The following is a 15,859-nucleotide window of genomic DNA, read 5'->3' on the forward strand; positions in this document are numbered from 1 at the left end:
ACCAATAAGCCTTCTATATGTAACATTATGTATTAAAGGCATACCAGAACAGCACAACCGGCCAAGCAGGCATGTTTTTCTTTTACACGACTCTTATTATTACTGCCTTCAGACGCAGGAAAAAAAAACTGCATTTTCAATTAAATGAGCTGAAGCCAACATAGACAAACAATCTGTCAATCTCACGAATAAACCAAACAAATGTTTCACGAACATACAGAAGCAACTCCCCGTGCTGTAAACAGACGTTACACACAACCAGCACACTTCCCTCACAACAAACCAGAGTCAAACAAAACCAGAGGGAAATAAACATCATAAAGTTTTCTCTTTTTTCAAGCTGCCAAGAACAAAAGTCAATCCCCACGTGGTGGGGCCTTTAATTTAAACACGGAAAGTGAGCCCAGCTTACGTTGTCAAAATGTGTGTGTATGACTGTGTGTGTGTGTGTGTGTGTGTGTGTGTGTGTGTGTGTGTGCATAACACTGTGTGTATGTGTGTGTGCGTGCGAGTGTGTGTGTGTGTGTGCATAAGACTGTGTTTGTGTGTGCATGCCTACGTGCATGCATGTGTGTGCGTATGACTCTATATATACAGTCATTGATATGACTGTGTGTGTGCGCGTGCATGTGTGTGCGTAAGGCCACATTTTGCAGGGCAGAGCCCACAGGATCAACAGTAGAGATGATGATCCCTCCCTTTCTCTCTCTACTTTTCTGTCTGTGCCTCTTGTTCCCTGCTGTATTATCTGGGCTATAAAAAGTGCAGAACCTGAGAAGAGTGCTGTTGTCAGCTGTGTGACCATCTCAAGCCTCAAAGCTTTTCTCCTGAATTGGGTCTGTTACTGTTATTGCCCTTATTGTGGTCCTTCCTTTAAATGTGAGTCTAATAGACATTGACATTCTTTTTCTGTTGTCATTGTTTCTATTCACGTATAACTAGATGCAGGGACTGTGTAAAAAGACAGTTGATCATGATGCAGAAAGTGTTTGCGACTTATGTCTCCATGCTGTATGTGGCAGCATCATCAGAGGGACCATGAGTAACCGGTGCTCGAGTGCTGTGTTAAGTTTGCAAAGAAGGAGAGCAATCTGTGAGATCGGCCATCTGAGACTTTTTGAAAGCTGTAGTCTAATTATTTCCGTTGCTATGTGATGATGGCAGGCCCTCACAAATAAGTGTTGGAGCCGAACCCCGGGCTCTTGGATTCTGTTCCAGTATGATCTGGCATAAAAGAATTCCTGTGAAAAACCCTATGGAACCAGTGAAGCAAGAATCTCAACACATGTTGCACTGTGCCGCAGGAGAAGGCTTAAAAATAGAGGTCTTTTGGACACATTCAGCATTTGCATTCCAAAAGTAAATTTTGCACTGGTAGTATCACCTTGTGAAACCAAGACGTCCAGCCTGAATACTGTCAAAGTCCTTTTTATCTTTTGCCATTCATCCTAAATCCATCCATCCTTTGCAGAAAAGTGTAGGAGTATCATTACACTTAAGCTGGTGATATAACACTATTTTAGGAAACTAAAATAAAGTAGCAGTTGAAGATTAGCACTGCTCTTATTTTAACTGGTCAAAAGTCATAATGAAAGTGAAACTCTGTTAAAATCTGCTAAATTTTACAACCTTGCATATTTAAGCCCCAAAAAACAGCGGTAATTAGTGGAATCTATGAGTCATGCCCACAAATCATTTTTAAACTGGAGTCTTTCGTTGTTAATGTTTTTGTAGTGACTGTTAAATGAGGACATTAGGAGGAAACAACAGTAACAACCGTAACTACTATAACTGGTGCATGCAGTTCTCTATGCTCAGAGCAAGTATTGCTGTATTTCAATGTATTTCTACCTTTGTGCTGAGAAGAATTCCTGTCACCATACACCATAAATTACACTTAATGAGAGTAATGTATGCCTCTGTTGGTTCTCCTCAATTGCAGCAAATTTATAGTTTAGAGCAGTACTTGCACATTTAAATGTCACATATTGCCTCTTCGTAATATAATTATTTTATACTTTATGTTTAGCACCTTAAATAAATAAAATGCTGCTCAAAGTGCTTTAAATCAAAGAAAAAATAAACAATTTTGAAGGCCAATTCTGGAGCTGCACAAGTGATTTAGAGCCTAATAAACTAGTTCTTCTTTATTAAAAAGTCTCCTATGCAATTCATATATGGCTAAAAGCTGACACGGCCATCTGTACAAAATATAAACATGGATGGAAACATAAACATCTAATAGACACTATATTTACAGAGAATGCTTTTGAGGAAAAATGAGGAAAATCCATGTGTTCTTACCAGGGACTGACAGGGAAAACAAAATTGCCAGTAGGCCTCAAATGGTATGAGGTCAAAAATGGCAAAAAAAAGGTGATCTCCACCTTCTTTAATCTGCCATCTGTGCTGGGGAATGTCTTGACAATGATCCCTATGAACCAGTCAGTTCTTTAACCTGGTTGTCTTTGGGTATCATAATGCCCCCAGCACAAATATTGCATTCTCACTTTTGCCATTTCTTACGCCTTTCAAGGTAGGTTGGCATTCCGTCCTCAGGCGTCCTCAGGCCTTCCTTCTCAGTGTTCTGCATATGGCGCAGTGATGTAGGATGCTGAACACACGTCGTTTTCTGCCAATAATCCACAGACCAGCAGCTGTCAAAGGACCCTCTGTGATATGACACTCCTGATGGTGGACTTGCTTATGATAATGAGGGATAAGTAGTGGTGTGATGTAATGTGATGTGATGTGATGTGATGTGATGTGATGTGATGTGATGTGATGTGATGTGGTAGTATTGTTGTCTATACTAATCCAGAGTTGGCTCTATCTAGAGAGAAATAATTTCTTCCTACTCACTTCAGCCTTAAGTATCAATGTAGGGGCACAGCCTGTGTAATGGACTTTGTTCAGGAATGGTTGTTCCTTCCCTGTTACATTCCAAGTCTTCTGTAAAGGCATCTTCTTGCAGACCTTGGATTATGAAGGTCCTTGAGATGTATCCAAGTCTGCCTTTGTCAAGGACTTTCAAGGATTTTAAAAGGGACATACTGCCTCCGCTCTGGGCTGGTTCTCCTACATATGTGTTGCACCTTTGTATGCATATACATAGAATCTTCTAGTCTCATTGTGAATGTAACCTAAAGCCACTCTGCAATCAGATGAGAATGTCACAACATTGAATCAACAATAACTACTGCTATTTCCATGTCCAAAACAGATGCACACTGATTTTGGAGCAGCTGGTTGTAAGGGTAGAACTTCAGGGAGACCATTATGAAACATCTTACTCATGAATGCGTATAATGGTCTTCTCTGTGTGTTTCCTTTGTGTAGGGGTAATAGTGAGACCATAGGGTAGAAGAATTCTGAGACAGCAGTGGGGGCTGTATCTCTAAGTTTGCTAGGTCAAGGACTCATTAGGCTGGGGCATCCATTCTCAAGTATTGGTTCTGAAAACGTATACAGTTTAGGGTTTGTGTGAACCATCAAGGCAGACATCTCCTCCTAATATTTTCAAAACCAACATAACACGTGTGCTACTGTCTCCACAGACCTCTGTGTAGACGAAGTGGTGACTGAACATGAGGAAGCTTCCCTCGTCCCCGCCAAGCTGTTCAGAGGGGCTGATAGCTTGTTTAGTTGAACAGGTGGCTGGGCCAGCATGAATGGCTGCAATGTGCTTTTCACTATTGCACTCAGAACACTGGATGATTCTTTTGCTTTCTTTTGCAAAGTCAAGAGCAGCAACAGTAATGTATACCATATTTGATAAGAAAGGTCTTCTGTTCCTCCAGCAGCTTCTCTCTGAAAGCTCTTCACTTTTGCAGAGGATACTGCAAACATTGCTTCTTAAGGTTGTCAATATCTTTGACCTCATCCTTCTATTGAGTCTTGCCCACCTCTGTTTTGTGCACCACTATGGGTGTTGTTGCCATTTTCAATAAGAATCTCTCTCTTTCCCTTAGTTGAGGGATGCTAGTGGTTGCAGCGATAAAACCTGGGTCATTCCTCGTACTTGCCTCCTCACAGATAAAACCAGAGAATATGGAGAAGAGTGGGAAGCTGATGTGGTTTTGTTGTCTCTATTGCCTCTGCAGATCCAGAATAATCCTCTGACCTCAGACCCTACTGAGGGCTTCAGCAGAGAATCTGATGTGAACTGACCTCACTCTTCTCACAAGTTCAGCAGACTCAGGTCCAAGCCACTTAGTAGGTAGGTCAAGTTCCCAACTGAGTTTTAAATCCAGGTCTTCAATGGCATTGGAGAGTGTTCAATTCCAAGTGAAGTAATTATCTGGCTTATCATTGTAAGTCCAGATGTGAGTACTCAGGGAATGCTAGGAAGTCTGCTAGATCTGAGACGTTAACACAGGACTCACAAAACACATGTGCTTCACACATTGCAACCTCTTATGTAGACTGTGGTGTGTTCCCTCCCAAGAGCAGGTCTGTGGCTCGTTGTTTACATCTGCCCTGTGAACCACTTCAATTCCAGTTGACGGCTGGCTGGTACTCATGTAGGCATACTGGTCTTGAACGTAAACCTTTCTCTCCTCTCAGCTGATGGATGAGCTAAGCCCTGATCAATGACATGGATTCGAGACAGCTCCTTCATGTCTGGAAAATCCACACCTGCCTCGCATTTAGTAGCTTCAGCTACAGCGGCTTCTACCTTATCTCCTGCTGGATATCCTACAGCGTCACTCCTCTACCTTTAACATAGCCCTCTTCACCTTCATTTCAACCTCCCTTTGTGCGTAGGACCCTCTGGTGCGTGCCTCAGCCTTGGGCGCATGCTTCTATAGCAGGTTTCGATAACTGTGAGCACACTGATCCATGGCCTCTCTCTTCCACAGCTGGCATCCTAACTGCCATGTATGCAGGAGTTGAGCAAGATTAATATCTCACCCACCATGGTTGAAATCACTCTGCTGTTGTGCCTTCATAGTGTCTTTCCTTAGCTATATAGACAAATAAATCCTTAACACATTAAAGTCAATAAATTACAATTTATTGAGTCCCACCATTCTTTATCGACAGTATGCAACATGAGGTAAAACTGGAACAAGGCAAAAAGCAACAATAACTGGTGATACACATATAATATAATTAATCTACATGGCATATAATATGCTTAAAGCCCCTCTAACACAAAGTATGTGGCTGCAAAGTAATCTGGCTGAAAGGCATCACACATTCTTTAAAACACAAAAACCATGGTTTAACACAACCATCCACACAAAATATAAACAAAGACGGAAATATAAACATCTCATAGACGCAACATTTGCAGACAATGCTTCTACAAGTGATTTGCAAGAGACGATCAATGTAGATGCTCTGATGAAAATTGAGTGATAATGAAAACTGAATGGCGTCCTGCAGGCCTCAAACGTCACGAGGCCCAAAAAAGGCAAAACAAAATAAGCACCACCTAGTGGCTTATCTCCAGTGCAAAGAGGCTTATATAGGTATGCTCTCTTTGATATGTTTTTCTTAAAATTTGAAAGCTACATTTTTTTTTCAAAGGCAAGGCCTTTTCAGTGATTTTCTATTGGATAATACAATTAAAAGAGCACTTCTCCAAGTGAGAGAAAACCAAAACAACAATTAACTCATTTTCACTAGGAAGAGCAAGATATGCTCTTTTTTTTTTGCTTTATTTCCAATATAGATCAATGCAATCCTAGCATAGTCACTCTGCTTAGAAAGGTTAAAAACGTCATGATGCCAGTTCTGTTTAGAACGATGTCTCTTTTAGATTCAGCACCAAAAACTATACTTTCAGATTTGTCCTCTTTTAACAAAAAAGATAGTTGCATCTTCTAACTTTTTGAGGCAGTTCGTTAAAAGTTTAAACGTCTTGGCTCATCTGTTGGTAGCAAAACGCACAGTGTGGCAATGTCTGCATAACTTTGAATACATAACAGAAAGTTTTGGACTGAGTAAGCCACCCTGTGGAACACCATGTGAAAAGTGATAGTTATTTAAAACATGCTAACTAATATTGAAAAAAAAAACCTGCCCCACGGATATGAATAAATGCAAAAACAGCATTGTAGTTATTTTGCTGATAACCTGACAGTGTGAGCCGTCCATCAGCAGCCTTGGCCTCTGAGCAGTCAGTCCCTCTGCTGAGTGGAGCCCTGCAAGCTGCAGCAGATGAATAGAATGCAAACTGTTGTTGGGCCTATGTCAATTCTGTATCAGGAGGAAAAACTTCACTCTCAAGAGAGTTCTTTACTGCATCTGTTATACAAGACATAAATAATTAACAAACCTTACTTTTTTTTAGAGACTGGGGAAATTTTTTTTCTCCCGTGCCTATATTGACAGCAAAAAGGAGACGTGCTCTGTCAAGTTGATTGTGGTACACCAACTGAGCTTGAAATGTAGCGATGTTAAAAGCCATTGATTATACAACATCATGCCTGAATTATTTTACCCAGGAGGAGGAGTATGAGGTCAAGACATATTGCTGTTATTTACTGGGAGGACTTTGTATAGATTTGAAGACTGTGAAGGGAGAATCCGCCATGAAAAGAGTGAATGGCCTGTCTATTTCAAAAGAATTCCAAACAAACACCCCTTCCCAAAAGTTGTACATCAGAAAAATGTCAACTCAAGCAATTTCAATCTGCTCTGAATCTTCACAAAATCATCTCTTACTTGTGGCCACCCGTTTATTTTATGCCTGTAAGTATACATCATATTTGGGGGACATGTGCCAAGCTCCTTCAGCAGTTTTCAACTAATCTTTTCTATTTTAATATATATCAAAATAATTAAAAATTAGATTGGATCGCCCCCACTTCTCAGTACTTGGGGACTTACAGCTGAGTCCTGATCGAACGTGGAGCCGGGGATTAATGATTTCCTGCCCCCATTAATCTTTATCAAGCTGTGGCAGGCTTCTCAGCTGTCCCTAGAAAGCGGTAAATTGTAAACAGGAGAGCAAAAAAGAGAGTCGTCCAAGTCCATTCACACCTCCATGCTTGAGTGCAGAGGGTATTAAATCACTGAAGTGTGAACTGTGCGTTTAAGTGGTCAGGGCTCCTCCTGGAATGCAGAAATGACGGAAATATTTCAAAGTCTACTGGATGAACTGGCACAACACTTAGACATTCATGGTTCCCACATGATGTATACTTATGACTTTTGGGATCCCTTTACTCTCCATCTAGTGCCACCATAAGGTTGACAATTTGCCGCTTGAGTAAATGTATCAACAGCTGTTGGATGCTTTGCCATGAAATTTGGTTTCTCTCAGAATGAACGGCCCTTACTCTGATGATCCCTGGTTTTTGGCTAGTGCCCAAAATACCATTACTATAATCTTCAGCTTTAGTATAGTTCCTACATTGTGGTCGATATCATTTTTCTTCTAACAGTAGGAAAGATTGTAAAAGACAAAACTAATGACGAGGAATTACATGAGAAAAAGAAGATCATCAACATCTTTAAATGTTACTTTTGCCGTGTGGACACCGTCACATGGTGTGACTTGCATTTGACATGCTTTTGAGAGAACAGCTCACGTCATGGGTGGAAATGATTTAAGGGGATTTTTCTGAGCCAGGCTGATCACTGTGGCATTATGGGGTGGGTAGAGCACTGACTCAACCTGCAGAGCTGTCTGCTCCTGACTTATAGCATCTTTGATCTTTGTAATCTAAACTAAACCTCTAAACCAAACTGTGGTATTCTATCAAAAGATGAAACCTTGAGTGAACTCATTAACGAAAAGTATAGTCCGCATGAAGTTTACTGAGACGGCATATTACCTGAATAATTCATAGCCCCAAACAAAACACTTATTGAATGTGATCTTGATTAGTCTCCTCCTCTCCATTAGGAGCTTCATGTAATATGCAACAAGGCATTACAGCTGTCCTCAAACAATAAATTACCTTGAGGAATACTGAATAAAGAGGGGTCACGATTCGTACAAATATATATATACAGATACAAAAACTCGTCATCCCTGTATGACCTGTTCGGGAGGTGGTGAGATCCAGTTTGAGCGGACTGAAAATCAAATCCCCGTGGTAGGCTTCCTGCACCTCTTTGAATCTGGGTTTTAAATAATTTAGACTTTTCTGAAGGCTAAGATAGCTCCTACTTAGTACAACCAAGATGAACCCCATATAGAGGAGTTTAGTGAAGTGGGCTGACACATAAAGGTGGAAAACTACTCGCATATATATTTAAGTTTAAAAAAAATCTTATATATATCATCAGTGGTGGTCAGTGCTCAGTGCTCCTCGGTGTTCTTGGTCCTACCAGACCAAAACTGAACTGAGCAGTGCCATCTCAAGTATATGTGAAGGCTGAAGGAGTGGAACATGAGGGAATGCTGAGAAAACAACATTAACATTAATCTTCCCTGAGCAAATATATATATATTGAGGAAGATTTTCGCATAAAACATCACAGCCTTGGAAACATATTGAATTAATGATACCTTGCCTGAAGCCGAGGATGTTCACAGAGTTCTGTGATCAACAATACTTGGACCACCTCCACTTGGTTTAAGGCACGCTCATGTTTTCATCTCGTTATGTTGTCTTATCCCGAAGGCAGCGGAGTAAAAAGAGGAATCCTGCTTATTACTATCAAGGAACAGAGCCCCAAATAATATCCAAATACAATTATTGATGATACACCATTTTTTTTTCTGAGGCGAGCGCACAGTAAGACATAACGACCCTACATCGTAAAGAGGATACTTATAGAAAACGTGTAGCTGCAGTTCACACGGTGTCTGCCTGCCAGTATTACTGAGGTCGAGGAAAGTACAACCTTTCCTTACACGCCAAAACGTGTTATTTTCATTTGTGGTTACGTCATTTAATTGTTATGCCCTTCGGTTCCAACTGCACATATAATATGAGACTTTTTCAAAATTCCCTGCCTCTCATGAAATCTATGTTTCATTATTTCTCTAAAAAAAAACAAGTCAGTAACAGATATACAAAAGTACAAAAGCTGAACAGCACCCACACATTTCCCCTGTGCTAAACATGCAGCCATTCACCACCTCAACAGCTTTTTTGCTCACCTCAACAGCTAAGAGGTGCTTTTGTTTGGCCATCAATATAGAAATGAGTCACCCAGAATAGCTTCCATTGTGACAATAGTGTGGTACCAGCAGTCACAGGCAGGGCTCAATTATGGCAGGCTTTGTGTGAGTCCTTTCCCTCCAGCCTTGTATTGTATTTCTTCAATACACAGCAAAATTAATGATAAGCCAATCATTTTGGACACCCGTGTCACTGAGTTGTGCCTCGGGGTGTACAAGGTGATAACACTGGCACACAATGGGACGCGAGAGAGCACATATTTGGCTCATCTGTGTAATTGTCACACTTGGTAATGGAAGTTCTCTGCTATTATACTTCTTCACTTACTTTGACAGAAATTCTTTTCACTCCTTTATCCCTCACATCCTTCATCTTAAATGAAAGTGATGATGTGATAGAGAGACCAATTTTGTCCAGTAATCACATTATCATACCAGATAATCAGTGACAGCCGGATGTGTGTGTGTGTGCGTGCGTGCGTGCGTGCGTGCATGCGTGTGTGTGTGTTTTAAATATTAGGCTGGTTTAGGATCACTGGAAAGGATTCAACCTCTTGTGAGTCAGATGTCTTAAACTCATTCAAACTGATGTGATGAGGCTCAGAAATCAGGATTTATATTTTACTGATCATAAATAAATATCAGCGTTCCCTGCATAGAATTATATTTAACATATTAAAATGCATTATATAAAAACATAGCCGACTTACTGAATTGGATGGATAGAAGCATTTCTACTTAATAATATGACGATGTGAAAATAGTCACTTGATGAACCTACAGAAATGAATGCCCTGAATGTTCCTCTCTTTGCGTTTATGGAGCTTTATAATAAGTTTCAGCAATTTTTTTTTGCTTTGACCCACTAAACTAAACTTTTTTATTGGATCAATCTCATTTTGTTGATGTTGGCTGCAGAAGGCAGCTGCTTCAAGTGAAAAAAGCTCTAAAATCCAACACTACATACACAGCACCAAACAGAGGACAGACGCAACAGCTCAACTGGCTGATGAACAGAGAACATTTAGTGGTTCAGGAGCCAGTTATTTCCTTCAGGACTTGGTGGAGACCAATAACAGAAAGAGAGTGAATGTTACATGTAAATTTGCCAGGTGGTTAAAAAATTATAATGTTGCTGTCGCCCAAAAATCTGTTATTGCAGGATAGACCTTCTATGGGGAGTTTTTAACTATTTATGAAACAGTCTCAGTTTAACTGATTTACTGATGCCTCTGAATGACAAAAGCTAAACAGACCATCAGGCAAGGTGACTATAACTGCTGGAAGTTGCAATGTTGCGTTCCCGCAAATTCAACCAATTGCTGCCCAACGTTTTCTCAACCAACAATTTTAGCCAATTGCTGCAACTGTTCCGCAAATTTGAACAATCATCTTATTTTTCCACATGTAAAGTCATTTACATCACCAAAGCTCTTCTTTGATGTTCAAAATATATACCGTGTATATATATATATTTTTTTCTCTGAATTAGACAGGTGATTGGTGTTATTGTCTCTCTTTTATGAGCTTCCTAATCCGACCTTGAACTACGGTGTCTACAATAACGCGAAGTGAATCATATTTGAAACAGGAGTTTTTAAGATCTCTACAACATGATTGTAAGAATTTTTTCCAGAAAAACCTGATGTACACAATCAGATACATTCAGTACACCCGGATGAACCACCAGGGGGCAGCACTCATGCATCAGAGGACCCTCAACTGACACATCCAAGATGGCCGTTTTTGATTTCTGACCTACAAGTGATTTCTGTTGGATATTTTGCCAATTTTTAAAAAGTTAAGGTAAGAAAAACATTAAAATGTTTACTGATACTTCAACAGAAACATTTACTTGATTGATGCAATGTATAATTTTGTAACATATTTTATAGTAAAATGGTGTTGAACATGTGTGTATCAAATTTGATACAGCAGGTCTATAAGATAATGTATGCGTAAATCTGTCAATTGTCATCTCATCCATTTACGCATTCTATAAGGAAACATACAAACCTGCTGTATCTCAATAATCAATCACTAGATGGATGTTCCCCTGGCTCACTAGCTCATAATTGTGTTTTGCTCATTGATTTTCATTCAGAACTGACCAATTCAGAGAAGAAATTTGCAATAATTTGATTTTTGGTGTCTTTTTTTAGATGGCAAAAAAATGCAGTGTTCAAGATGCCTTGAATATGATTATGGATGGCAATACAAGTGATATGGAGGAGATAGAGGAAGATGATGATGACGATGATGAGGACTGGGTTCCTCCTGCAATGTGTACTGAGGGAAACTCAGAGTTGTGCTGAGGAAGACTTGCAGCCCAGGTTGAAACCCATGCCCCTGCGAAGGTTTCAGGCTGCTGTTGGCACTTCTCCAACAGCAGCCTGAATCTCCCATGTCTACTGTGGGAAATGTAAAGTCCATCTTTGCCTGAACAAGGACAGAAACTGCTTTGTTGCCTACCACAATGCAAAATAAAGTGCTTGTGAACCAAAAAATTTACCAAACTAACTCAAAGGTTTCTCTTCCACCATGCCACTTCCATCAGTGGGTTTGTCATTGTTGTGTGGTGTAGCTTGAATGTAGCAGACATTGTTAACATTGTTGTTTTCTAAGTTTGAAATTACTTGAGGAAAAATGTAAAAGAAACTCGAGTTCAAGGGTTTTTTTAGTTTGTCAGAAGGTGGCTAATATTAAGGCTATTATTTGATGGTTCAGGCTTTACGGGGTTTTAAGAAGACTCCATTCCATAATAAAAATCCAAAATAAAACCAATCCTCGATGTCTTCTTGTGATCATTTATCCAGGCTTCTGTGCTGAACCTTAGCAGTCCACTTTGCCACTTTCTGATGCCTTGTGTTGAGTAGATTGACCAGAGACTGCTCTTTACTTTACACCAACCTGAGGCTATGTTAGTGAGTGTTGGTGGTGTTGGTGAATTTGTGTCAGCGCTGATTTTCAATATTGTACAGTGAGATAGTAATCTCCTGTCTCTTATCAATGGTTTAATATTGCATGCATTACATTGCAATGTAATAAATAATGTGTAGATTCTCAGTTGAACATACACTACCAGTCAAAAGTTTGGACACACTTTCCCATTCACTTGTATGAGAAAATGTGTCCAAACTTGACTGGTAGTATATGTGAAATGAGCATTCCATGGCTATTGACCTGAGTATCATTCAGTTTTTACACATTTTTTGTGGCTTCTTTTCACAGCAATTTGCTCAGCCAACACATGGCTTTATTGGAGTTTTGTTTGTGTTAAACAGAAATAAAGCCTCAAAACAAAGTAACTTGCAATGCACTTTAAAAATCAGGCAATTTTGGCTGCAACAATAACAAAAAAAGCTGCAAAATCCTGGATGCTGGGTCACCATGGCTGAATGTCGGATCTACAGTATGCAGACATACTACAGTATGAAGAGCCTCTGTTTACATTTCCTCAGCAAAGTGACAGTGAGCTGTATGTTAGCAAGTTAAAAAGAAGCAGGAGATTTTCATCTGGAGAAAACTCTGCATACATGTACAGATCAGAATCAGCAAAGAGATAAAGACGTACAGCGTTCTCCAAACGGGCCAATCCTCATCAAATACAAGATTATCATACTGCTCAGCATACAGCCTAAAGATAAACGGTGCTATTGTTATTTTACTGAAAGTAAGAATCTGATTCATTCTTCACCCCTGGACGTGTTTTTGTCTTTGTTTGTGGTGCAGTCTTATTATTTTGTGTTTGAGGCCAGTAAGGTAAATTTTCAATACCTCAGGAAATTGTAAAATGTTTGCATCACATCTTTGTATTTTCCCATCTAATTAGAGGCACCTTTTACAGCAGTGTAAGACCTGCATATATCAACAGCCAGCAGCAGCTGTATCTCTGCTCTCTCCTCAAAACACTCACATGGAAAAATTTGATAATGAGGAAATATTTCCTATTCATGCTGCCATATACTGTGTGAAGGTCTACAGGTATTCAATATTTTAGAGCTCACATCTCCACATTTTTCCATTTATCATCAGGTACAGTATCTGTTTTTCTGCTGAGCTGACTGGTTGACAAGCACAGGATACGGGCTTCGTAAAGAAAGCATCAATCATGCAAATCCTCTCCCGGGACCAGCCTGTCTCTTAGCGCACTCTGCTCACCCACCATAATCAATAACCCACCAGTGAGCGCCACATCCAGAGACAGCAATCTGACTGCTTTTTTTATATGTATGTTATGGCAGCATCATGCTGACATTCTCTCTCGCATGAGCATCCATTTTTAATCATGGTATCTGGCCTCTCTGCTGCTCATCAAGTGCCTCAGCCTCCTGTCAGAGTTGGGGCTTGCAGAGAAGGATAAGAGCTCTTACTGCTGCTGTGTGGAAATAGATGTGCTGGAACAACTGCCTACCTCTCCTGGACCATCTGTGGAGGGGCAGTGCTGGGTGACTGTTACATAAGGCACACACAACAGGCCCTCTCTTTCCCACGTTATGCTAACAAGCCTTCAAATCATTTGAATTTATGTCTTGAAATGACTTAAACAGTGCTTCATTATTCAGTGTCTGGGTCTTCTGGCAGAAACTCTACTTTTCCTTTTAAGGTGTTTCTTGGCTATGGCAGTTTTTGCATAAAACAGATTTAATTGCTCTACGGTGAATCTTTCCTAATGAGGTGAGTTGCAATATTTTATTTTATTTCTCTATTACTGAAAAGATGGTATGGTACAGTTGCTCTGCATTAAAACCCAGTGCTAAAGAAGTGTCAAGAAAAAGTAAAAAGTAAATTTTTTGGCCTACGACACAATAAACATAAAAATGAGGCAGAATGAGGTAGAATTTCACAAGCAAGAGTAGTACAAAATAATCAAGCTCGGTCCTCACTAATGTATTGAATGAATTTTCACAGTTTGCTGTGTTCAGGATGTTTTTGGGTCCAACCTTTGGAAAGTGGGGTGTGTAGAACCCTGCCAATAACAACATGCACGGTCGACACAATATAAAGTATAGACAAGGTGTGTGACAGTTAATGTGTATCCATTCATCTACTGGTGTTGAGCCATTGCATACTCTTTACTGTAGCATTTTCTACTTGTTCAGCTGTAAAGCTTCTTTATCTAGAAGATTTGCCTCATTGTATCCGTCAATATTGAATTTTCATAGTCTAATTACTGAACTGTTCAGTAGAAAAATGAGACCACCTCAGTGTAAATTAATCATCTGTGACAGAATACGTATTTCATATTCAATATATTTTTCACAGTAGGTCTACTTATTACAGATTTTACTGAATTATTCATGTAATCAATAGCAGCATATAAATCAACAGATACTCAGACATATAAAGGCTTAGTTTCAATGATTTAGCCTGGAGCTGGCTCCCTCCGACTGTTTTCCAAGAGTCCACAGGGAGAAAAGATAGGGACAAAACAGGAAGTGTAATTAAAAAGCACATCTTTCAAGCATAGGCACCAGCCAAAGCAGCAGGAGCGTGAGGCGGTGTTATAGGAGTCATGGAAACAGCTGATGGTGCGAGACAAACAACGTGGACTGAAAAGATAAAGAAGATGACCTGTCAAAGAGCCCTGATGTGTTTGTGTTTCCTCTCTGGCTATAAAGACATGTCAACCTGGACAATGGTAACAATTATGTGCAAAAACAGTGACATCATGTTTTTCAAAGTCATTATGTTCATTCACAATAAAGCTGCTTTGACCTTTGACCTAACAACAATAGTTAGCTACATCATCAGAAAAAAACCCAATAGAAATGGGACAAATTAAAGGAACAACTTGAATAAACGAGTGAAGAAACATGAACACATACTGGATCTCTCCACACATGTGCACTGCATGGTACACATAAGCAACTAACATGTAATCAAGCTCTATGGCATGTATTGAAATAATGAGCAGGCCCAGTTGATTCTGACTTTGTATCAAGGTGCCGAGAGAAAAAAAAAACTTGGCTAGGTTCATTGTTGGAGCATGGATCAATTCAATTTTTCTAATGTTTAGAACGTGGACTTAAGTGACATCTGCATTAGATCTTTTGTGGAGACATCAGAAAATAGAGGCTAAAATTGTGGTCTGTCAGGCACATTTGATGAATGTGATGCTTGGACGGATATTTAGAGGGTAAGATTTTACATGTATTTATCAATAAAATATCATTATTTTATTGTCAATGTGTGAAGGCACAAAATACTATCTGAGTGTGTACAGTTATCTAGCTTGACAAATAATTTTGCCAGCTAACATGACAAACGGTATATTTTGGCCAACAGTAAATTATGTAGCAGAACAAAGCAAAGGTGTATAACGACTATACTATTGTTTACTGATGCTGGTCAGGAAACATGTTTCGTCAGTGAGTTCCAAGATTGAGCATGCTCAGTTTCATGTCTTAGGCAAAACCCCCAGATGCTTGTTCATGCGTGCGAGTGTCCGCCAACCGTGTCACTAGGAATTAGGATTTTCTGAAAGTTACATATAGCCCCTTTAAGGAGAAACAGAAGAACTACTCTACCTCAGGTGACTGAGAATGTCAGTGTGGTACTTTCAAAGACTGTGTCAGCAATGAGAAGTTCGACAACAATTGCATAAACCAAATGAGCAGATGGATGCACATTGCAGAGTTCAGTGGTGCAAAGAAACAACGGCACTGCTCTACAAACATTAGGAGGAAATAATACGGTCACATGAGTCCTCCTTCACATATTCTCAATAAGTGGGTGAGTGCTTGGAAGCTTGAACTCATATGAAGCGAT

Source organism: Semicossyphus pulcher, unplaced genomic scaffold (genome assembly GCF_022749685.1).
Source record: "Semicossyphus pulcher isolate SPU_LCO1_2020_fin unplaced genomic scaffold, fSemPul1.0.p SCAF_3, whole genome shotgun sequence".
Lineage (NCBI taxonomy): Eukaryota > Metazoa > Chordata > Actinopteri > Labriformes > Labridae > Semicossyphus > Semicossyphus pulcher.